Source organism: Syngnathus leptorhynchus, chromosome 13 (assembly GCF_054491065.1).
Source record: "Syngnathus leptorhynchus isolate UIUO chromosome 13, UIUO_Slep, whole genome shotgun sequence".
Classification (NCBI taxonomy): Eukaryota; Metazoa; Chordata; class Actinopteri; order Syngnathiformes; family Syngnathidae; genus Syngnathus; species Syngnathus leptorhynchus.
In genome coordinates, this window is record NC_141207.1 from 3,055,517 (window position 1) to 3,080,510 (window position 24,994).

The 24,994-nt window shown below is 38.6% G+C and overlaps 1 protein-coding gene across 11 annotated transcripts in view; it reads left to right on the plus strand.

Annotated features, from left to right (window-relative positions):
- The window catches only part of mfsd8l1 (major facilitator superfamily domain containing 8-like 1), a 304,788-nt gene that overhangs the window by 99,060 nt on the left and 180,734 nt on the right, over positions 1–24,994 (plus strand). For 10 of the 11 annotated variants that reach the window (XR_015067941.1, XR_015067944.1, XR_015067942.1 and 7 more), the window contains one exon: positions 6,861–7,020. The gene's annotated coding sequence lies outside the window, so the exon portion shown is untranslated. Of the gene's footprint in view, positions 1–6,860; positions 7,021–8,489; positions 8,852–24,994 lie in introns of those variants that run through there. The other variant, XR_015067945.1, reaches the window with a different exon arrangement.

The following is a 24,994-nucleotide window of genomic DNA, read 5'->3' on the forward strand; positions in this document are numbered from 1 at the left end:
CCAGATGGCCGGATTGACATCCAGAACCAGCTATAACTACAGCTTCACTTTGATAAGTTGTTTGTATTATAAATTTGATAAGAAACTGTGTGTAGGTGAGGTCACAATCTAGCTGGTATGGACTCTACATCCAACATACTGTACACTAAAATCAATACAACTATGATACATTTTAAATTGAATCTGATATGCATACCACAGAGGTTCTACCTTTAGTTTGTTTCTGCTTTGTATTGCACACATAACAGCTGTGTTGATGGAACACACACATTGACATAAAAAAATCCCTCAGTACTTGTTGGTGCATGCAAGAGGCAAGGAATGCCTTGGAATGAATAATATTGATTGGCTGTGCTTGGTCAGGGAAGCAGAACCAGATCACATGCTATTTGAAGGAGCGTCATCTTGCTGTGTAACAGCCCCAGACTGCACTCCTGTTAGAGGCCCGACACGCTCATTGATGTCACGAATGCCAGCTTTCATTCCATCTCAGCCTGGAAGCTCTGCGATTTTTACAACTTTTAATCAGTTGTGTACTTACGGTCAGGGTTGTCTGGAGGAGACGGCTGAACTTTGTTGAATCATTTGAAAAGTTGTTAATGCGTTAACTCTGGAGTTGTGCTGAGGTTTAATTTTGATGTTTGCCTGTCTCCATGGGGGTCAAATGCTGAAAGGAGAGATAATTGCAGAGGTGATAAAAAAGGAATGTGACTTGGGCACAAACTGAGATTGGCAAAGGGAATCGGGGAGGAAGGGTTCACTCTGAACGACGTTTTGAGTCGCAAACAAGCACTTTCTAATTACTAGCAAATGGACTAACATGAAGCTGCAGTGCTGGCTTGTTTGTAAATATCAGTGGTTTGTAAAAGACACAGTGCAAGAAATTTCTGGAGGGAATAATTAGGACTTGAACCACAAAAGCGAGTCACCATAAAACACCCCCAACCTCATCCACCCCTTCCCCCAACTCCCACACATTCAGAATATCGGTGACCCAGAACCACCGGCCGCAAATACGCTTTTAGAAATCTGTCAGGCTCCCAAAGTTAAGGGCACCCACTTTACAACAGGGCAGAGGAGGTGAGAGGTCAGAGGTTAACTGCAACTCTTTGGGCTGAAACGAACTTTGATGACAAGTTGTGTTGTTGATGTGCCAACAGTGGGGGTCAAACAGTCTCCCGGCAGAGATGTGTCACTTCATCACTTTAACTGCAGAAAAAACAACCAATTTGTCAAGTGCCATACGCTTCCACTTGTCTGGCACAACAATGTATGGATATGTAATGATTTTGGTCTTTTTTTAATTGGCAAGTGCAAGTTATTTTTGGCTGACATTCAATAATGGTAGTAACAGTCTCAATATATTGTGTTTTTGTTCTAAGTAGACAACACAATCAATTTTGGTGAAAATGAAAAGACACAATACATCCTTTACTGCATGGCTTTTCATTATTGATGGACCATTTGCCGACAGCCAAAATGCACAATATGTCTTGCTATTACTCTCCTGACCTCATTCCGGCTTGGGGACAGCATTACACATGGGAGAGGAAGAGAAAGAGGGATGATGTTAGTAGGAGGATATATTGTGAGGGTGCACATGTGTGGCCATGATAGAGGCCTGCAGAATTATCACTAACCAAAATCCTCTTGGTGCACAAAAAGATATCAGAAGTCAGCATATGTAGGAAAAGTGACAGAGGGGTCACAGTGGCAGAAATTTGTGTGAAACTTCTGAATTCTCTTCAAACATGGAGGTTCTGAGATGCAAACCTGTGCTGGGCTCAGATCAACTTTTATCTCAATTTTGCAGCCAAATGTGAACATTGTTTAGAGCCCAAGGGCACCTTGAAACTTGGCAGTCAAGTCAAGGTGAATGATGTGAAAGCAATTTGTTTTGACATAAATTCTAATATGCAGCTAGGAAGTACACTGGGTTAAGCAATCTGATAGATTAATAAAGAGATGGAAGCACCATATTCTTTCTTAAATTTAGCGCTACGCTAAGCAATGTGATGTAGTTCAACATACCAACTGTCAAACAATGTGAGTGCAAAGGATATAGAAGGAGTGGGAAAATTTTTATTGTTTTTCAAGCAAAAGTAAAAAAAAAAAAAATCTGTCATCTCATCTGTCAATCCCTGTGCATCTATCTATATAATTGAGATGTCAGGTAGATTGCCGAAGTGGATTGGTCTTTGGTGAAGTTATGTCTTTAGCCAGTAGCACAGATTAAAACTGTCATTCCGACATTAGTGTCTGAAAATGCAATCAGGCAGAGATGCTGGATTTGCATACTTTCTTGATATCTTGTCTAACGAGTGGCCACATGAGAAAAAGGAAAACTATTATATTGTCAACTTTAAGAACAGTCATCTGGTGGTATTGTATATATGAAATGTCATCTGATGATATTTTATATGTGAAATGCATTTATGCTCTATAATTTTCAGATATCAAATCCTTAGATCAGCTTTAGTTTTGACTTTGCATCTGCATTAGCCATGTAAATATTTAATCACACCCCTCCTCCAAAAAAGCCTCCAAAACAACTTCAAATTAAAAGTGTTAGGGAACTGTAGTAATATTTTGTCAAAAGAAGATTAATGTTCACTTTAAAATGGGCATAAAGATGACAGTTTAAAGGGTAAAAACAAATCACTTGTAGATATTTACAACAACAGATTTACTAATTACAATGAAATTGGTTTTGTACTTAAAACTTGTGAAATGGGCCCTACGATTAGTTGAGAAATTAAACCTTTAATTATATCTATTTTCCAATTAATGCGTGTGCTTAAACTTGTATAATAATCTTTTTTATTCTTTGACTTCGGTGATATTCCCCCTCCTTTGCTCATTTTGTATTCAGTATAATGCTGAGTTAATGTGGTGTTAAATTATGACGGACTATACTGTGGTTAAACATCACGTAGATTAACTAATATCTTTGCAAATTTAGAAAAGTGTGCAGAACATGGAGAGGAGAGGTAATTGGAGAATGTTAGCAATTTACTGACACACAAGGGGGGAACAGGTTAAGGATAGAAAATTGGATAGAAGCTAAAACAAACTCAGGGAAACAGATTCTCTGCTCATTTGCCATATCATTTTTTTTTTGCTTGAAAGATAGACTGCCTTGAATTTCTAATCATGATCCCTTGTAATATAAATATTTTTTTTTGTTTAAGAATGAGTCAAAATCTTTTGCTTTCCTCTCAAACACATGAACAGTTTCAGATGAGATTAGGCCTAAAGATAATTTCCGTGAACAAATTGGGATGAAAATTGAAATGATGCAAAAATAGAGGAAATCAAAATGGCCCGAAGCTACTAGTATGTGAAACAAAAAGATTCCTTTTGAAGTAAGGCAAAGATGGTGGCTCCGTGATAACCCTTTCACCCTCGGCCCTTGGGTTGCAAAAAAGCATGTAAACATGGTTTATTACAACATAAAACTTTGACGGTCTTATAGCGTGTCTGGACTTTATTTGTCAGAGAGAGGCTGTCCTAAATAGAGAGGTCGTAAACTTGTATGACTAAGTGCATGTTAATGGCAAAGGGGCCGGGGAACCACTGACTGACCGGCTTAACCGTCAGGTTGAAGTGCTTATTGCAAGTCAGCCTACACAGCACCGTGCTACAGTTCTATTTACGGAAATAACAAACAGGATAGAGGAACAAAGACCAAAATATATCACTGCCTCTTTTATTGGCCTTATATCCAGTCCACGTTTTCGAGAGTGGGGATGTTTTCATCTTAAACTCAAATAACCCTGGTCGAGTGACCTGTCAATTAAAAGATTCATACAGGTACGTATGAAATGTAAGGTTCTCAAACTTAGAATTGAAAGAAATTGGACTAGCCTAAAAATAACCTGGAAAGGGAAACAATAGAAAGAAATCACCTCCATATTTCAAGTGCAGTTCTACATGTTAACAATAAATCATGGTTTACTGAATTAAGAATTCAATTGCATTGTCTGCTTCTGTAGCCCAGTCGAGTATTATTAATTACCTGCATCATATTCCACAAACATGGTTTGATATACTGGTCATAAGAGACTATATTGGTCGTATTGTGGAATGCTTTCAATTCATGTTTTTTGAGACCATTCAATAATTTAACAGTAATTTTTCAAGGAGTTTAAAATGTAGAGCACCTACCATATGGGAATTTTCCTCAACTACTACTGTGAGAACAGGCAACAACTTTTGCATTGAATTAAAGACATTTTCATAGTGACAGTTTATTAACTAAAATTTTTTAATTGTTTTAAAACACAAGCAAGTGCACATGAAACATTCAGACTAGTGTGTGGACATCTTTTTAAAACAACCCATATTTTGGCCATAATACACACGATTAATTTGATTTCGTAACTCTTTTCGACAGTTTCCCAATATTCTAACATATTTACAGCTAAGGGCAGATACAAACTTCTCTTTGGCTGTTCAGAACCAAGCACCAAACTACAGGGGGTGTTAAGTTCAAAGGGCCACATGTAGCCTTGGTCTTTCTCCAGTATACTATAAAGACTATGTCTCTGGACTGTGTCACACTATTGTCTCCAGAGTTAACCTTTATTTTATGTCCTGGTATTCTGTTACGCATGTGCTTCGGTGGGAAAGAGTATCTGCAGAGTTGCAAGTGAAGGGAGTGGTTGACATTTTGGCGGTTGTTAAGTATTGAGCAGCTTCAGGAGCCAGTTGAGACAAAAAAGAGACTGTAAGAGACACAATGCTTGGGCAAAAATGAATAGAAAATGAAAAATTAAATAATAATAAAGTAAAATACAATGAGTCATGAAGATCCCGCTGTCAGACCCCATTTCAACAGTTGCAGTATCGTCCTCTACCTCTGTCCCCAAATACGTTTATTTATCTTCCCTAGGCTCCGTTGATTAATGGATAGAGCCACGGCTTATGAATTAATAACATTAGTGCTATGATAATGGTGGTGAGAGCTAAAGTGGTATTGATGACTCAATCAAAGATGGGCAGCTTCAAGACAGTATAAGTATTCTTCACTTACTGTGATTGTGTCCTTTATACCATGTGAAGCTATTCTAGGTCATGTGTATTATGTGAAATCACAGTTCTTCTATTTCCATGACGCATTAAACAGACCACCTTAATTCTGCTACATCTGTTGTTTCTTTTAATACAGTAATTATGATTTAAAGTAAATGTACATATTTCCTTTCTATAACCCACTTTCATTTCCTTTCAAAGCCTCAAGTACCTGATAATTTGACTTCAGCTAGCAAAGAATGTAAATTTAATCTATTGCCATTCCTAAGTACAAAACCAGTGCTCTTGATTTTCCTTGAGAGGGCAAAATGAACTGTAGTATGCTCTTATTATTTTTCATAAGAAATCTTGATGAAGCTTTTTATCCTAATGTGAAGTGAGTACTTTGTAGCATGAATTTATTTATTTTCACTCTAAGATCAATCATATGCAAAGGAGATAAACCACCTTGTTCCCCCTGATATTTTACTTTTCCAATTGATATTTGATTGGTAATAGGTGAACTTAATTTCTGCAGGTTTTCTTCTGGATCATCATACTATGTAGAGTTGCACTCGCTATTGCAAATTACCGTAATTTCCGGACTACAAGCACCAGTTAAAATTAGGGGGAAATACTGTTTTGTTCATATATAAGCTGCAGGGGTTTTAAATTAACTGTCCTCATTTCTATAACCTGTATTACCAAACCAAATCTTTTTACAACATCATAAAAATAATGAAAGATCCATCGATACATAAGATGCACCGCATTATAAGATGCAGGGTTCGAAGCTTTTGCAAAAAGTAGTGGCTTATAGTTATGATGGTACATTAATATGAAAATTATCAATAAATAATCAATTTCATTATAACTGGTGTTAATATTTTTTGGTTTAGTTTGTTTGTTGGCAACTTTGTTGGTTTTATGTAAATTAGCAATGTTTTTTGTAGCTACAAACCATTTTTAATGTTTGTCTGAAAGGTTAGACGGTACAGAAATTTCATTCATTGCAGTTTGCCTCATTCTAGTTTACTGTCTGCATCTGGCAATGAATGACCCATCAGTCATTGGTCTGCACACCATTCTGAAATAGCCCGTGTTTATACAGGTGTGTGTGTGCATGCGTGTGTGTTTGTGTGTGTGTGTGTGCGCCCGCACGCGTGTGTGCGTGTTTGTATGTGTATGTGAATGGATGTTTTCCTCTGTTAGCAGACAGGCTTTCATCATTTTTTGTGCTACGGCAGGTCATTTTACTCTTAAGATATATGATGGGCATTTCAAAATCTGATTTTCAATGCAATCTCCTCTTGTTTGAGACGCAATAAAATCAGCTTAGCGAATAACACTGAACCCGAGAACTTGCAGGTGAATAGTTCCCTGACTAATGAATAACTTAAACGCAAAAGTAGAAAACGAGGACTATATGAGTTGGAGCATCAGGGCATGGTTGTGAAACATTTTTATCACCAGTTTTATGTAATTGAAGCTCCTTAATCACTGCATGTGAAAGATTGCATTTTACCACCATTAAGGGAGCACTTTTACAGAATTATCCCGCCCACGACAGAAAAGTCCTAAAACATGGCATTATTGATGTGAATTTAAAATAGCAATGACGATTAACTTTTACGAAACCAACAAAATACGGCATGATGAATATTTTCTTAATAAATGTGACTTTTAAAATAACTATATCGATGCAAACAGTTACTGCATATCTTGTTGGAAAAACATATTCTGAATGTTGTTTTGTCCTTTGAATGTTTGGCCTTCCAATATGGACTGCATTACATGTGGGTGCCTATCTATACACATGCCAACGTTTCTCTTTGTGCTTTATTTAGATACCTGCATTTTCCGGTGTGGATTGATGACACTACCGGGTCTCGCCTCCCACGCCTGCCCTGCCCTGCCCAGACTCACACAGGAGCCGCTAACAGATAAGCAGTGGGGGACCTGCTGAGTTCCTATGCTACTTGGAAGACCAGCCTGACATGTTCCACTGTGAGTACAGCCGAGAGTAAATATTTCAAGGTTATTTTTACTGAAAAGGTTGAGTTGATACAATGTGGTTTTGAGGAGTATAAAGTAAAATTTTTGAGCGGTATTATTATTATTATTTTTATACTTTCTGGCACAAGGAAGGAGCCACCTCCACAAGGAGGCTCAGTTTCAGTCAGTGGGAACAGTGAGGGAGAAAAATATCCCCTCCCTCAATGGTGATTATTTCCTGCCCACTACACACACACAGACACACACACAGACACACACACACACACACACACACACACACACACACACACACACACACACGCACACACTACCATCATGCAGTCCATTGACACTCCTTGAAGACAAGGTCATGCTCACTTTCCAGATGACATATTCTTAACTTGGGGTCCTGGCCTTAACACACAGGAGGAGCATAAGGGCCACAGTGTTGCAGAAATTGTCACCCAGAGTGTTAAAATTCCACCAGGAATGTTAATCTGGTTGGTCCTTGCCAGCACACACTTTAGAAATCCCTAACCCCATTGCATAAAACGATTTGGTTGTCCACCACTTCTAAGCCTTAAAACTCTTCTGTCAGCGTCGAAACATCAGCTTTCCATACTCAAATTTGAATGATGGGTAAAATCCAACTGTCAGTCAGTTGTTTTTAACATTTTAATAAAAATGTATTGAAGCTTTTAATGAATATAATTTAAATGATCTGACTTGAAATGGAAAGTAAATGTTTAAAATAGCATGTCAATAGCACAAACGCTCATGATTTGTATATGTCTAAATTACATTTAGGTTTATTTCTTGTTTTCTTGTCCTAAGAGAGAGACTTTTAAATTCTTTGCTTGTTATAATTGACATTTTGTGTTTTTTGTGCAACTAATTCTACCACGTACAATGGGCCTAGAACTCATTGGCAGATCGCATGTGGTTAAAAATGGAGGAGTGTGATAAAAAAAAACCTGGTCTGATTTTCCTAATGGGTATACAAATTATTGAGGTGCCCTTGAGCAAAGCACTAAACACCTCTAAGTGTTCAAACATGAACACTTCTTCTGTCATTTTTGCTATGTCCGTCTATAAATTAATCTGTACAAGATGTGGGGATTAAACACTACTGTAGTCTAACAATGGAGGAATTTAGCAAGGAATGCACAAGTGGAGGGGATGTACCAGAATACGTGAGACTCCCCTTTTGCTTGTAAAACAATGCAATGATTCATAGCTGACTGGAAATTGACGTGGTTAAAAAGATGCCAGGTGGTAGAAAGTCATCCCCAACTCCCACTCTACACTTCTATGGCTTGTGTTGACAGAACTGTAAAAAGGAGTCGGCTCTGCAGGCGTGTGCCTTTAAACTCTTATGACACAATGACCTGGTACAGCGTTGATGTGTTGATGCTGCTCTTTTGTAGTTATTGCTCCAGTGTTCGGTCAACATGACAATGATTTGCTTCCTTTTGTGACAGCTCTGATATCCATGCTGGTGTTGCTGTCAAAGCTTCAACAAACATGAGTGGTGTGAAACTAATGAGGGCTGAGGCTCCATTGATGTGTACTTGCACGTGCAGCCGCATACTCAGCTGTGTTCAGCCAGGTGTTTATAAACACGGATCCCAGCGTTACCATACAAGTTGTAACTTGTTATGCAAGTTGAGGTGGAATGTTTGCATTTTGTACTGGGGAATCTAGCTTTACACTTGTGTGACAAAAGGTTAAAAAGGTGAGGTGAATCTGTAACAGGCATTACATTTGCATTTAATTAGAACTTTAATAATAATAATAATAATAATAATAATACATCCATTTTATGAACCACTGTAATATAAAAATAATTTTTGGGGATCAACAGTTTAATCCTGAACCTAATTATCATTTTCTTTGCTTAAAATTAGTTTGAAAATCTCAAACGCAAGGCATTGACTTTTAATTGAGCTTTTAACCTTTAATTGAATCTTAGGTAAATTTTTTTAGCATGCCATGTAGAAAATAAAACATACATTAAAAGTTGATGAAATATGTTTTGAGCCCAATATTCCAATAAACTCGTGTAGCGTTGATTGTTTAGTGTGTTTTTGAAGGCTTTTTGCATTACTATTCAAACATCAACATTTTTTTTTAACATTTCTGCGAGCTTTCAAATCTGCACTTTTGAGTATCCAAAGACATGACATGACAGCAAAAAGCAAAAACATCACTGTTCTATTCATTTTCACGGCCTCATAGCATTTGATGGTATGCCTTGTTGTTGGATTTCCTGGTTTCGGGCCAGCACTGGATAAAAAGGCGACGGCATGGAGAGTGAAAGCATAAGCGATCACAGAGCTGAAAAAGGTGGCAGGAGGGGGGACAAACTCACAGCTTGTCCTACAGTTCCTGGCCTGGCTCACTCTTTGTTTGACACCTTAGCCGAAAGCAGAGCTCTGTCAGCAACGTCCGCTGCTGGCTGACAAACAACATATCCTGTCTCTGTCGGCCCACCTCTCCCTCTTTCAGCCAGCAGCGAAGGTGACTAACAAATGGGAGTGCATAGGAGACAGAAGAAGAAAAACACCAGGGAGGTGTTAAATCAAGTTTACTCACAGTTACAAATCTAAATTAGGCTTTGCAGATTTGCGATTGTCTATATTTTTCACCAAGTGTTCAAACTACTATCCGAATCTACACTAACTCATTTTGGGTTAAACCACTACTTAGCAACATCCAAGATGTGATCTCAGTGTGACAGCAACATTATATCCTTGTAGCTCAATTATTTTCACACATATTCCAGTCCCTGCAGACATTTTTACAAAAAGCTGTCAGTTACTGAATTTCAGAAGATGGAAAAGGGATCACGGGACATAAGGGAGAGAAGGTGAGAAAAAGAACAGATGGCGTGTTATGTGTCATGGCGGCCTAAGCAGATGTTTACCTCAGAGAGAATGTGATCAGCCATCTTGAGACTTTGTTTTGTATGACCAAGAGGAGTGAAAGTAAATTAAGTTTGCATATGTATATTAATATTGCTTCCTCTTTTGACGAACAGCCCTACTTTTCTAATTATTTGGAATCTACTATTATAGCTATTCAAGTATCTATATGCAAATACATTTTCTAAGCATACTGTAGGAATTGTATTTTGTGGGCCGGTTTTGTTTTTCAATAGGGTAGGAATCCAGCCACAGCAAATACGTGCATATCTTATGCATCATTACATGTTAACTTCCTGTCTATCTGTCAAATTTATGTTTCCGTTTGGAGGTTTGCTGGAGCTCCTCTTTCCTTTCCACCTGTTACTACTTTATGTTTCATACCTGACTCTGCACTCGACAGCTACTTTTTCAGGGTCACGGGAAAGCTGGAGCCTATCAAAGCTGACTTTGGATGTACCTAACTGGTGGCTCTTTAATTCACAACCCAAAATGTGCTAACGTCTGACAAGATCACTGGCTCCATCACAAAGCCACACATTTTCTAAAAGAGGGAATGCTCACATTTGTGAATACGTCATGTCCTTTCCTCTCTCTAGCTATGTATTCCGTTTTCAGAGTGAACATCCTGCCATTGCTCTAGAACCAATGTGGTTGAACATCAGGTGACGTCTGCACTTATTCTCTGTATTGCAGTGGCTACTAATTGCTGCTCTCTCAGATAAACAGAGTGTTACTTTATCTCTGTCTGGCCACACCATGCTCAAATGGATATCCCAGCAGCAGCAGCAGCAGCAACAGCCTATTACCCCAATTGTCCATATCTAACGCAACCAGTGTCATAGCCTCCAATTAAACCATTATAGTAAGGAAGCAAAGGGACAGGAAGCAGGCCAGGAAAAACAAGGAAGAGGCAACATGGGCGTATCAACAGAGCAAAAGTAATTGAGAAGATACTAAGTCGGAAATGATGCATTGTTTTGACATGTAGAGAAGACAAAAGGGTGCACGAACAGCTTGAAATTTCTGGCTATTTCCCCCAGAGACAATGTTTGCGCTACGGAGGGAGGAAAGATTTAAAAGAAGAAATGAAAACGAGAAGAGACGTTATACAGTGGGTGATTTACACTCTTTTCGTCTCAGTAGTGTCTGGGGAGCCTGGGGACGAAGGAAATGGAAAGCCACCAGCAGATAAGGAGTCTTTGTTCAACAGAGACATAAAGAGTGTCACATACTACCATAGAAAGCCTTGAACTCCTGTCTAGCTTGACCAACCAGAAAGGTAACAAACTGAACAAGCAATTTGACTGTCATTAGCAATATTCGGTTACATTTTGATGACCCAAACATGGGTAAACCCAAGAGGATAGAAATGTACAAGTCTACTTTTCAGAAACACATGCAACACACAATTATTCACAAGTGGGTAATGAAGAAGCAATTCCTGTAAGAAACTAAAAAGTGACCTACACTAAAGTTTTTTGTAAGGGTGCCAAAAGGGAAGTTATTTTGTGTCTGTGTGTTGTCTCCTGCTGGATGTGTGCATTTGAAGAACTTGAGAGGCCTGGTCAGCACCCTGATCGCAATACCATGAAACACCTTTGCGATAAACTAGAACTTTCCACGTCCTTTTCAGTGACCTCTGACCTCACAAATGTTCTGGATATATGGATGACATTGTCCAGCAGACACACCTTATAAACTTGTACAATTTTCACACGGTAGATTGCCAACAGTTATTACTCCCTATAGAAAGAAAAACATGTACTTTGAGGAAAAGAAAGATAGAAAACATTTCAGGAGTTCAGTGACTAAGGGGTAATAATTTAGCTTTGGCTGTCTGTGTGTCTGGAGGAAGGTGATGATTCAGGGGCCACCTCAGGGCCTATTCTAGGGTGTAGTATGTAGAAGGGGGGAGCTTAAGGTTAGAGGGTAAGATAAGATAACGCTGACAACGGAGGGCGGGGTCATTTAATTGTGTTTTTCTGGAAGTTTGGGAGTGTTGTGAGAGTGTTTGTGCATTTGTGTGTACGCATGTGTGTTTGTGCGAATGCCGTGTGGAAGCATCCCTGTGGGTCAACATGGCCTGGGAGTCATCTCAACTCAGTTTGACACAAGGGAGACGGATCACCAAGGCGGTGGTGGAGGATAACACAACACACACAGGACGTTTAGTGGCGTTTGTTTGCATCCTGTCCCCTTCTCCTTCAATACCCCATGTCAGAAGGAAAGACGGACGAGATTCACCCCCGAACTAAACTCCAAATCACCCCCTTGTGCATTTTTTAACTCCGCGCATCCAGCAATTTCCTCCCACCCGTCAATTCATTGTGGCAATATTAGATTGCTGATGGCACTGACAGACTAAAAAGCGGTTCCTGCTTCAGTTAATAGCATAAACAACCATCTAACGGACAGAATGGTTTATTACGACTTCAATCATCCTTGACATGTGTATAGTTAGTCTCATCGTTAACCTCTTAAAGTAACCATCCTCTAGACTGAGGGGTGGCCAGGTAGAATGGCCTCCTCTAATGCGACTCATACCTTACCTGCAAGCTGTTAGGGGGACACCGCCCTGAGGCAATGATGAATGATAATGGTGCCTATTGCCTCAGTTAAGTGTTCCTGTCATATCACTTATCTAATGTTATTATTGAGATTGTTGTTTTTAGACGGTTAACTTCTCGGGAAAAAAAAACAAACGGTGTCCTTAGTCTATCTGAATTCATCTGCAACTGCAAAAAAGACAAAGGGATTGTTATATATAAAGATAAAGAAGATAATTTCTTCAAAGTCTGAACAAGGCAAGCCCAGACCAAGCAGGCGCACATACCTTGGGCATTCACAGAAGCCAACAATGATGTGTCTCAGACAGAGAGATGAGCAATTCAGTTATAGTCATAACAAATAAAAACAAAGGTCGATTTGGCACATAATAAATCAAGGTGACCAGAATTCCATGACGAGACAAAATTAGAATCTTTATTGTCATTGCATCTGGATGGTAAAATCCCCATTACGTACAATTTAGACATAAAAAAAAAAAATCTAATTTATGTTATCACTCATTCGTTCCAAGGAAAGAAATGCCCTGTAAAAAATAACAACACAGGTGATAATTATGTCACTTTGTGGATGAATCCAACCGTGTAATGTGGAGCTTAAGTAGATATGATCCACTGAGTTCCACACAAGTGTGAAAAATAATTACTCAGCCAGACCTGAGAAAGCACCCGAGTTATTTAGTCATTCTTTTGGGGAAAGGGAAGTCAACTGGAAGTTGCAGAGCTGTTCTAACTTGTCAGGCGTTCCTAGCAGAGACAGATTGAAGAGACAAACACACCTTTTCCCAGTCGGTGTGAGAAATGTGAGTATTTTAGGCCAAAGACTTTAATTAGCAGTAAGAAAATATAACTGAGGAAATCCGAGTCAATGACATTTGTCTTGTTTTTATGCATTTAAAATCTCTAGTGTGCTCAGTGCTGAATCAACAGTAAACACAATAATAAATTGAGATATTTTTTGACTGAGCTTTCACATAACTAATGATTCTTTTTAAATCATGTGTACATACTATATGTATGATAATAGAGTATTATCAGTTTTACAGTAATACTGTATTAGGTCACAAAATCAGTTGAAATTTCTTAGATGAGATTAAGAGGTGTGGGTGGAAAAAAATCAATGGAAAATGGGACAATATCTGCAGAGTAAATTAGAGAACGGAGAGTCACTCCTCATGGGAATGAATGTTAACATTGGAATAAGAAAGTCTGGACATTGTTTTTAACTTCTTCCAAGAGAATGACAGCAGCAATGTGCTGGCCGTATCTCTGAGGAGTGTGGCTGCAGGATAAATTTCTCATAGACAACACTTCACAAACTCATTACAGCTGCAGTATATTTCATTTGGCAGTAAGTAAAAAAGTACAGTACACTAGTTAAACTGGATTTTTCACTCGATCTGCCTGTTTCCGTTGTATTGGATGTGACAGAGTCACTGGTGCAATTCATTATGAAGTTGGAAAATATTTTGTGGGTGCTGAACAGTAAATGACAAGGCAGTTTAATTATCATCTTTGTTTCACTTATAATGCACTGTTAAAGTCAATAAAAAAAGTTACAGTTTGTAAATTCTTCAGCACTAATACAAACTTATTCTTGAGGCTAAAAAACAATTATGACAAGGGCGTTAGTGCCTTTGCCTATTTTGGCTTGTACTGTGCTCTAGGACAAGTAGTATCTTACGTTTCCTCCATATAATGACTTCCATGCCTTACCCTTCGTGTTCTCCTTGACATCTTTTAAATTCCTCTGTCTTTCCTTATTCAAAAGCAAATTGCCCGGCAGTTTTTCTTTGAAAATGACCCCAAAATACTTGCCCTCGCTATTGGTGACGATTATTCACAATTAGCCTCTGAGCTCTGCCAGGAAGGGGCCTCAATAGTATTCCCATCAGCATACGGTCTATGTCATCATCTCACTGTCGCACTAGGACACCATCAGTGGACACTTTGTGATGTGTGACACAACCAAAGATATCATACATAATACATCATACAGGAACCTTTTGCCAGGAAATATTTTGGCTGTATTCACTCCAATAAGAAAGCACAACCTGCGCATGTGTACAAAAATGCGAAAAGAAAATAAACCCCACATACGCACATAGTTAGACTGCACTTTGGGGAATCAGCTGGGCACGGAAATAGGGCCCCTAACATCAAAATATATATTACTCCAAGCGGCCTCAGTCGCTGCAGTTAATAGCTTTCCTCAAAGTAACTTCAATAGCATTTAAGTCTTGAGCAAGCCATGATTGCTTTACTCCCCTGCGCTTTTTACTTAGCTACTAATGATCATTTTTTGACTGTACACAAACATAAAACTATTCTGCACATCACTAATAACAAGCCAATTCACTCGCAGGGTTTATAAAAAACATGTTTAAAGACACTGTCTCTGTTTCTCACGCGACAATGGGAAGCTAATTATTTCAACATTGTCTGTGAAGAAGGTTTTTGCGTGGGTATACACACGATGAGAACTGCACTTTGAAGTCGCAAATCTGTCCAGTATTCGGCACCAGACGCTATTCTGCTAATAATTATTTGGCTCAGCCTGGCTTAGTCATACTCCAGTAACTACAGAAAAGGTTTTAAGTGCATTTTTAGATATCTGTTTGCTTGTTGTGCCCCATTACTATATTGATGACGAGAGTAGAATTTATGAGGGGAATTACATGACAACAATATAGTAATCTGAGCTATTTAGGCTTTAGGAATTCTGACAAAATTTCGCCTACAGCCATAATGTTTTTTTTATGTTTTGTTGTCCCAGCCAGTAATGAACTGAGGCACCACTTTAATTTGTGCCATCATCATGAAGGAATCGTGTTGCGGAACGAATATGAAGTATTTTTGACTGCAGGATAGTTGCAAAAAAACAGCACTAGGACTTATAGAATCATGAAGTTTAATTGACTGGTAAATGGAGATAATAAAGTGCAGTACTTGCTGAAATTACCTGAGAGGTGTGACCATACTCGTTTTCCCACCTCATCTTAGCTGCATATTTCATCAAATATCCATTATTGTTCAAGGTCTTAAACTTACTGAAGGATTGGACATTAGCTAGTTGCACGCTTTACTGAAGGTGCACCAAATATCCCAAGTGGAGTTAATGTGAGAATCAATGCTCCATCCTCACACTCTACATTCATCCTTAGAGAGGTTGAAAGTCATCGATCACTGTGCTCACCCTCATCTCTGCATCGGTCTCGCTGCGCAAAGAGGACAAAAATATGTATTTTCCCCGCAAATGGATCAGAGCTATTACTCTGCATGTTGACAACCAATCAATTCTGAAAGTGATTTTTGTGCTGCTTGAAGGAGGTGCTTGATAAAAGGAGGCATACAAACCTCACATAGGAGCTAGCCACCAAAGCCTTCCTTTCGTTGGACTCCCGCCATTTACGCCGTCTTTGCATGTGGACCTCTGTACGATAACTAACAAGTGTATACATTTTTCTCAAAGGAATTAAATGTGAACATGTCACATCAACATATGATCCCAATCAGTGTGCCCTCGATGTCTTATCGTATTATCTTTTATTGATGTCCAGTCACTGAAAGTATGAAACATCCCACAATGTAAGCCAGCAGAAAGTCTCTTTTATTCCACATTCCGTTTGAACTGACACTGTTTTCAAAAGAAATAACCAACCAGCTCCTCAAACCCCTTCCAACTCATCATTTCATGTCCCACTGCTATTTTATTTTTCATCCCTTTGAGATTGTGAACCTGAAAGTTAACAAAGTAGCTTCTCTGATCTTCCCGCTTTTTCAGCGTCACCCTCACATTGTCTCTCATGGCTCTGACCATATCCGTAGAAACTTTTCTCACATTATCAGCATGCCTTAATGGTCTGCAATATGTCAAGAAGGCCTATCTGTCTCCTCGCCCACTCATCTGACAGCCTTGACTGCGTTTCCTCCGTCCTGCTCCGGAATGTGATCGATAGCTCATCAGTCCCCCACACTACTGTCTACAGGTGAATATCATGAGTAGATGACAAATGTCCCATCAAACCAGTCAGTCCTGTACTCTCAGCATAAATGGTAAAACCAACTTTTCAACACATGTAGAAACAATCATGTCCACATATAGTCACTAACTTTTTGCTGTGATAGTCTAGCTCCTAAATATAATATAACCCACAAGTTTGTCTGCAGATCATTGTTAGGAACTCTATCTGCTCAACACGAAATAAATGTAACATTTCCTTTCAAGTTCAAAGATTTATGTCCATTTTGTAATTTAATAGTTTATCCTCATGAGAACAGGAAACCAGAGAGACATGAGGAAGCCAGTCTATGAGCAAACCTCATGTGCCATAGTTTCTGTTGGAACACAAGCGATGGTTTTTGGAGTTAATCCTCAACTCAACTCTGGGTCACATACACTTGGAATTTGTTTGTTTTTAGAAGCAATTTATTGCCTTCATTAGGATGAGAAAGTTATACCTTATGGGTTTCTCAAATGTTCCCAGTAATGGATGGCTGTACTGTGCATAATATACAGTACATCCAAGCCATAAATATAAAAAAAAATCCTGATGAAATATGCTAAATGCAGTATCAACTAATTGACCGTGTATTCTTAAAAATGTGCAACACCCGATCTAACAGATTTACACCGTCACGGTTTGCACCACTTTTGAAGAGTTGTCAGACTATATTGTAAACTGCCATTAGTTAAACACAATGCCAAAAATATAATCAACAAGTTAACGTGAATTTGTTTGTTTCCTCCTACATTTTCAGACATAGGCAAACCAGCCGTAATGGCCCTTGATGCTTGAAAGGGGTCAAGAAAGGTAGCTTTGTGTTTTACCAGAACACAGTGTTATTTAGATAATGATCAAAATTTAATCGAGAGAATATCAGATAATGACAAATAAAAATATTATGGGCAGAAAAGAAACTACAAAAAGCTTGTCATGGAAAAAATGGTGCATCAACTTCTTCAGGATCCTTTCATCATCTTAACAATAGTGTCATTTGGAGTGAGTGGTTCTCAGCTGTTGTCAAGCTGGGATCTTCATTTTACTAGTGTCCCAACCCACATGAATAGAAGTTAGAATCAACAAAGAAATTGAATAGTTCAAACATATCCTTTGAAATCAATTGCACAGTACATCACGCTTACAACAGAACAGATGCGTTCACATTGAAAGAAAATAAACTGTTGGTGAATAGATGCAAAAAGAAATCCAGTGTGATTAAATTAAATATTATAACTTCATATCACACTATTGCCACCAAATTTCATGTATGTGTACCTTGACAGGATGCCTTCTTTTAATGAATGTTCAAGATAGAGATAGATAGATCGATAGATACTTTATTGATCTGCGGGGGGGAAATTCAGGACCACACTGCCTTCTTTTGAAGGAATAAATGACTTGCAACAGTTTCTTCATATTCAATAAAAATACCAGAAGCATTATGATAGACTGCTTCAATGCCACTGGAGGTTGCGTTAGCACCGTGTTTATTGATTTTTTTTTAAATCTGCAACGATGTTCAAATTTGACGTCGAGCCAAAAGCATATAACTGAGATGCATGTTAAATATCCATGACTATCTTGAATAATCATGACGGAAGTCCTTTTCTATGGTGAGAGTTAAGGCAAAGTCCTTAGAAGTAACACTGTATTTCAGAAAGGACACAAAGCTTGTGCTGGATTTATTTTTATTTTTTGCTGTGATACTGTCTATATAAAAGGCACAGTCAGGCAGTCAGTTGCTTGTCCTTTACTATCCCCAAATATACCACTGCACCATCAGTGACTCACTTGTAAAATGACTCTGTATTTGTTAAACACTAAAATTGCATTAGATATTAAAAAAACATTCAATGATGTAAACTACAAAAAAAAAGACTGACAAATTATTTCAAAACAAGTGAGATTAAATACCAGTACCTGTCTGAAACATTGCAGTATGGCTTCCTAGTTTTTCCGCCTTGCTACTTCATTATACAGCGAGAGAAAACACTGACTCTTCCAAATGCTGCATAATGCATAAGCATATTTCTCTAAGGTAGTAGTCAGTTTGTTTCTGTCTAAAACACCAATCTGCATCACAGTAGTTCCCCCCTTTCATCTTGATTAATAGATCCTTGTTTTAAGCCATTCACGTCTCACTCGCCCATTCCCGTCTCTTTAATTTGAAACGCAAATTTAGACCTCAGAATAAGCCTAGTATGACTTTGACTCCCAAACATATAGGGAGGCTATGATTTCAGCCTTATCTGGTGTTATCTCTAGCTGTGGGACACTCCTTGGGTCTTCTGATTCCAGCTATGAGGGTGATACATCAGACAGGCAGTGAGGAAAGGGAGGAATAATGATGTGAGGTTAGAGGCTGAAGCAGTGGTGGAGCTATCTGTACGCTCCAGGCCCCAAACCGCTCTGTTTGACTTGGCCGACTGACGAGAACATCGCTATCATCAAGAATTTTACAATATGATATATGGCTGGCCATTGTCACTATCATTTTCGCTCTTTATGACAAAATGTCAAGCGATCATGCCGAAAATATGTTATTTTGCACCATCATTGCCGATGAAATGTAATGTTGTAAACCAGTAGGGGAAAAAAACATTTACCTTTTCTGGAGCAAACTGTTGCAAAAATGGTTTGTGAATCTTCTCTAGGTCAGGTGTCTGCAAAATTTATTATCTAAATCAGTCAGCTGCATTCCAGTGTCGAAACATCCTCCTCCCTGATTCTCCGACGCTGAAGCACCGCCGGCGAAGAAGAGGAAAATCGGATGGTCCTGATGAAGTCAAATTTGGTGATCACGTAAATACGGTTTAAATAATGAACTGAAGATGACAGACAGGTAGTCTGGCTGCTGGCGAAAGATTCACCAGACAAATTTACTGTCATGCCCACATCTGCAAATAAGCAAGCTGTGCTGCTGAGCTGCAGTTGTCTTTAGGATTGTCTTTATTGTCAGCTCGAGAGGTCTGAAAAACACAATGTGCAGGGAAGCATTAAGTCTTTATAAAATGAAATCTAAAACAATTTGTGTTTCAATGTTAGACGTGTCTACAAGGAGAAAATCCAAGATTTGTTTCCCTATAAAATTAAATAGGTCCATTGGATCACTATATATTCCATGATTCAACTGCTACTCAGGTTGGAAAACGGACCTAGCACAGATTCACATTCATTTTATTTATAACCGAGTTCCTCTTTTTCCAACGGTGAAAGTTCCAGTGATGTGTTTAATGACTGCACTCACTCCAGCCGCCATCTGTTTATGGGATTTTGAGAAAATACAGCTCTAATGTGAGCTTTATGTTATTAGCAATGACATTCACTTCTGCAGAAAATCTGATGACCATATGTTCTTTATTAATTTGACTTAAATCTTTATAAAATCTTAACGTAAAAGTCTGTAGCATTTCTCAGGAAAGCACATCTTTTAGTTTCCCCATGGGCATTGTGCTTGTTTTTGTTTGTCATGTTGACATATCACAGAAACACTTTAGATACTCAGTAAATTAATTAAACTCAAATGACCCATATCATCATAGGGTCAAGTACAGAAACAATTTCAAAGTCCAGAAACTGTCCAAGGTAAAAAAATATCAAAGGGATTAATTACTTGTTTTATTTGACATTAAGCGTGTTTTTTTTTTTGTTGCATCAACATTCCTTTATCAAGCAATCACTGAGTCTTGCTTCAACACACCATTCACCATTTCCTTTGATCATAGTACAGTATCTGCAAATGTTTCATTGTAGCACAGCACAATAGCCAGTGACAAAAAAAGCTAGAAGCCTTGTGAAAGAAAGAGAGCAAAGAAAAACACAATACAAGGGTTGAGAAATGGAATCCAGTCTTGGTGCTGTGGTTGGTTGCACTTGTTTTTTGTTGTCTACACTCTTGACTTTGTCAAAATTTATTTTGGTAACACTTTCTAATGAGCCTTATGGCACCCTCCTCCCTCAACTAAAAGATTCTCGCTTATTATTGTCTCGGCATTTCTGAGCTGGAAATAAAGTGCTTCACTCTGTTTTACCGATTGTTGAATTTTATTGCCTAGTTGTCTCTCGTTTTTTGGTTATTCATAACACCTTCCTTCATACATTTTTTGTGTGTATTTGTTGTTTTGGAGAATATCTAGAAATTACAACCCTCAGGGTATCTCTTGGATAGAAAATTATTCTGATGGTTCTGCTTAATCTTTCTATATTTTTATTATACTGTCCTTTGTTATACAATATGTTATAAAGTATATCCTTGATTTGCTGATTTAAACGCTCCTTACTAAACAGAGGAGTTTAGCAAATCCGGCAAACAGCATGAACATAAAAGCGTCGTTATCAGTGTAAACTCCCAGTTCAGTGGCACCGCTATCAGTCCGGTACCCATTGTTCTCATTGAGAGGAAAAGTGACGACAACAGAACAGGAGAAGATGAGGGGAGGGAGAACGAGACACTATTATACATCGCTTCTTGTACCGCCTTGAGCGATACATCTCCCTTGAGAGTTTCCCACTGACAACTTGACATCGAAAGAGGCTGAACATGGGGGGGAGAGTGAGAAAGGTAATCATCCGCTACAGGCATGAGAGGTATGGAGATGAGCGTGGACTATTCCCATATCACTCAGTCGTCTTCACTCGAGAATTAAATGACTAACATCAGCCGCATATAGAGTGACCCGCATAAGAGAACACATTAATGATTGTAATATGGAATCTATGACAATCAAAAAGCATAGTCACATCTACATTAGATGTACATTAACCTTATCTTGAATGAATAAATAAAGCGATCAAACATGCCACAGGGATCAATTATACCCAAACGACTGGGTTAATTCTATTTGGGGGAGGATGTTACACTACTACGTTTCTCTAGTACACAATGCAAGCTGTATAAAGACTTTAGTGTGTCTTAAAGCATTTCCAACCCTTAACTCCTCATCTCATATATTCATTATTAGTAGCCTACTTGCGTGTGGTGGTACAGTTAAATTACCTTCACACCTGTCCCAAGTGGACTTAAAATGGACATTAAGGATCAGTGTAATTCATCCAGCTATTGAAAAAAAAAATTGATGTGGTGGATTGCACACTGGAACCTTGGACCTTGAAGAATCTGGCACCTATGACTGAAATGTGCTCCTGCCATTTCCAGACAACACCCAATAAATGTTTTATTTCTTACTGGAAGAGTGTTGTAATCGGATCAAGATACTTTAAACAATATATTACAATATAATATCAGTACTATTTGAGCATCCATGATGAGAGCAACCGTTTTTTTTTTTTTTTTAAATAAATCAATCACAAGCAACTTAAAAATGGACTGCCAGCTGACTGATGTATTTTTCAAAAGGGCAGTCCTTCAAAGAGTGTGATCCTGTGATTGTGAGTGAGTGACTTGACAAAGATACATCTGTTTGTCAAGCTGACAGGCTCTCTGTGTCCATCAAGGTGTTTAGGATATGTGACTCAAAGGCATGTCACAGCTGTTATTCAACATTACTAGGTCTTCCATATGATACTAATTATAATCACAGATTTATCTTGACTCATTTTAGTTATAAACCGTTAAACCATCTAATGGAAATTTGAATGGCAATATAAGATACTCTCCATTCTTCTTTTCAGACAAAAGCACAGTAGGATTATTTTATTCACGTTAACTGCAAATCACTGGTAAATACCATTTTAAAAATACTTGTATTTACTATCAAACTTCAATAAATGAAAAATAATAAAATAAAGTAGATTTATTGTGTAAAATATTTACTATTACCTCGGTTGAGCAGGAGAGTATGCACAACCAATCCAATCAGGGTCAAGTGGGGCACTAACCCTTCATCTGCAGTAGGAAAAAAAAAAAAGTTTTATATGTGGCTGTTGGCACCCATGTTATAATATCCATAATGAAAATGAATGCAGTGGAATATGACTGCATTCAGTTAAATGAGTCTGATTGTTCAATTCTGCAGCATTTAGAAGTACCTAGAAACAAATTTGCATTATTTTTCACAGTGCCTCTGAATGTGGTTAAATAATGAATGTATTTAAACACACACACACACACACACACACACACACACACACACACACACACACACACACACACACACACACACACACACGTGCATGCAAGACTACACACCTTACTGGAAAATACTGCAGACGAATTACTGAAAGATCCCAGTCCTGCCAGATGAGGAAAGGAGAGGATTAAGAGCTGGAGAAGGAAGTTAGCAACAAACTGCTAAGCAAGTATTTGACAGCCCTCGGAGCATTCACCAGGCTTGCACAAAACGTGTGTGTTAACGCATGCATCCGTATGTGTGTGTGTATGTGTGAGGAAGAGAGCATGCTTTAGGTGCTCATCATTAAATACACTTATCCTAATCTGTCTCCAGCCTTCTCCATTCCACTCATTTATCTGCCTTACACTAGCGTCACACTATGGAAACCATCATTATGTTACCCCTTGTAAAATGGAATCATTGTTAAGCAATGGGCTCATTCGGTGACATGTTAGAAAAAAACAGATCAAAACTATAATAATTTGATTAATTTGATTGATTCGTTTTGTCATTAATTTAGGTCCAGAAGTACGTTTTGGATGACTAGAGTCAAAGAGTCCGAAAATATATCGGCAAGTGCTAGAAGCAAGGCTTACTCCTTCTGCATATAGAACTTATCCAGGATCCATATTGAGCCTTCCAGCTATCACAGATGACCTTGAGTTAAACAAAACTCAGGAACATTTGTAGTTTCACAAGCTTTTATGGTTATTTGTCCCTCTATAAAAATAACAGCAACATCACTTGTGCTCGTTTGTATATCAAAGGCTTTCTGATGTCATAAAGACCTTATGAAAACTGTCATTCAGAAGGTCATCCCATGGTAATTCTGTCAAGACTGTCTGTAACATGGGTTGGGTGTGTAGGGTTGGGGTGCAGATAGTTGGAACTAAACACAGGGAAGCAGGAACGGCAAAGCAGGAGTGATTGGATTTCAAATAAATATTTATTTCCATTTATTGCTTCAAACGTAAATGGAACATGTCTGTGAAGTTTGCTATGGTAAATTACAATGACCAGAGAAACAGTGCATGGAAAGGCGTGTCCTGTATACTTGCTGATGTCAGCCATGGATGTGCAGACCGGATGTTAGCAATTTTGATCTGCTAGAGCCACAGTAGTTGTCACATTCGACTTGAGTCAAGGCTAATTAAAGCATCTTGTTTCATCCCCTTTCAATATGTGTCACGCACCAGTCTTGCCATGGCAGAAGCATATCTATGCTGTGAAGTGGGTACTTGGAGATCCCTTTTTGCATCCAAGAGAGGCAAATTTGTCAAATAGAGGACCTTTCCGCAGCTCAGGGGTGTCTGTGAAACTGCTTCCCTTCAGACTTGACACATTCAAGTGTCCTCATAGGGCTCAAGTTTCCCCACAGCCGGAAAAACCCGGTGTTAGCTCTGGGTCAGGCCTTTGAGGTGATTACCTGTCTGTGTCATGCCTCCGCGTGTTTACGCCTGCCTTCTCAGACCGTTTCTCTTTGGGTCATTCCCCTCTCATTTTTGTCTGAAAGAGTTTGCCTCTGTCTTCATACCGTCAACTCATTTTTCTGTCTTGCCCACCGCTCACTTTTATATGTATTTCTTGCTCTGCCCTGCCTTGTCATTGTTACCATGGTTACGGGCAATGTCTAACGCTTTGGGGAATTAGAGGGACTGATGTAAAACACAGCACCCTGTGATATTTGTTCCATTCATCTCCATCCCGCTTGCTCACCTCTTAATTCCTTAACTTTTTTTAGCCCTCATTTAAATGCTGCTAGAGGAAAGTCGTTTGAGTTTGTGCCAGATTCACTTTATTTGTTCATTGATTGTTTCCCGTCAAGTATAACAACACAGGCATTTGGCAAAGCTAATTCAAAGGCAGACTTCTCTCATGTTGGGAAGAATAAAATCATAATGTGTTTTTGGTAAGCCTCAGTCGGTTATTCAACTTTCTGAAAAGTATTTGTATTTTTCTCAGCCAGTGATGTTGAAAGTATGACAACTTAACATGCACATATTTTGCATCGAATCAATGCATGCAAATTGAAAACATCACAATTGAAGTTCATATTATTGTGCAAATCATGCCTACATTGCATCTGGGAGGATTTTATCCACCCTTGACTCTCATCCAAAGCTGTGTTTTGCTTGTTAGATAAGAGGATAAATAAACACACAATGCATAGTGTATGTGTCAGGTACCTGCAGTGATCCCTCAGCGGCTCAAATGATAAGCGTCTCCTAATTAAGGAAAGAGCGCTGCATGTACACACAAAGTTGCAACAGTGCAAAATGTGATTATTTAAATCTGCAATTGAAAGATTAGCTGGAATCTGGATCTTATTCATAGCCTGTTCTTTTTTTTTCTTATATTCACAAGATTTCATAGGCTTCCTCTCACAGCAGTAAATATTTCAGTTTGCAAAGTTTATACGT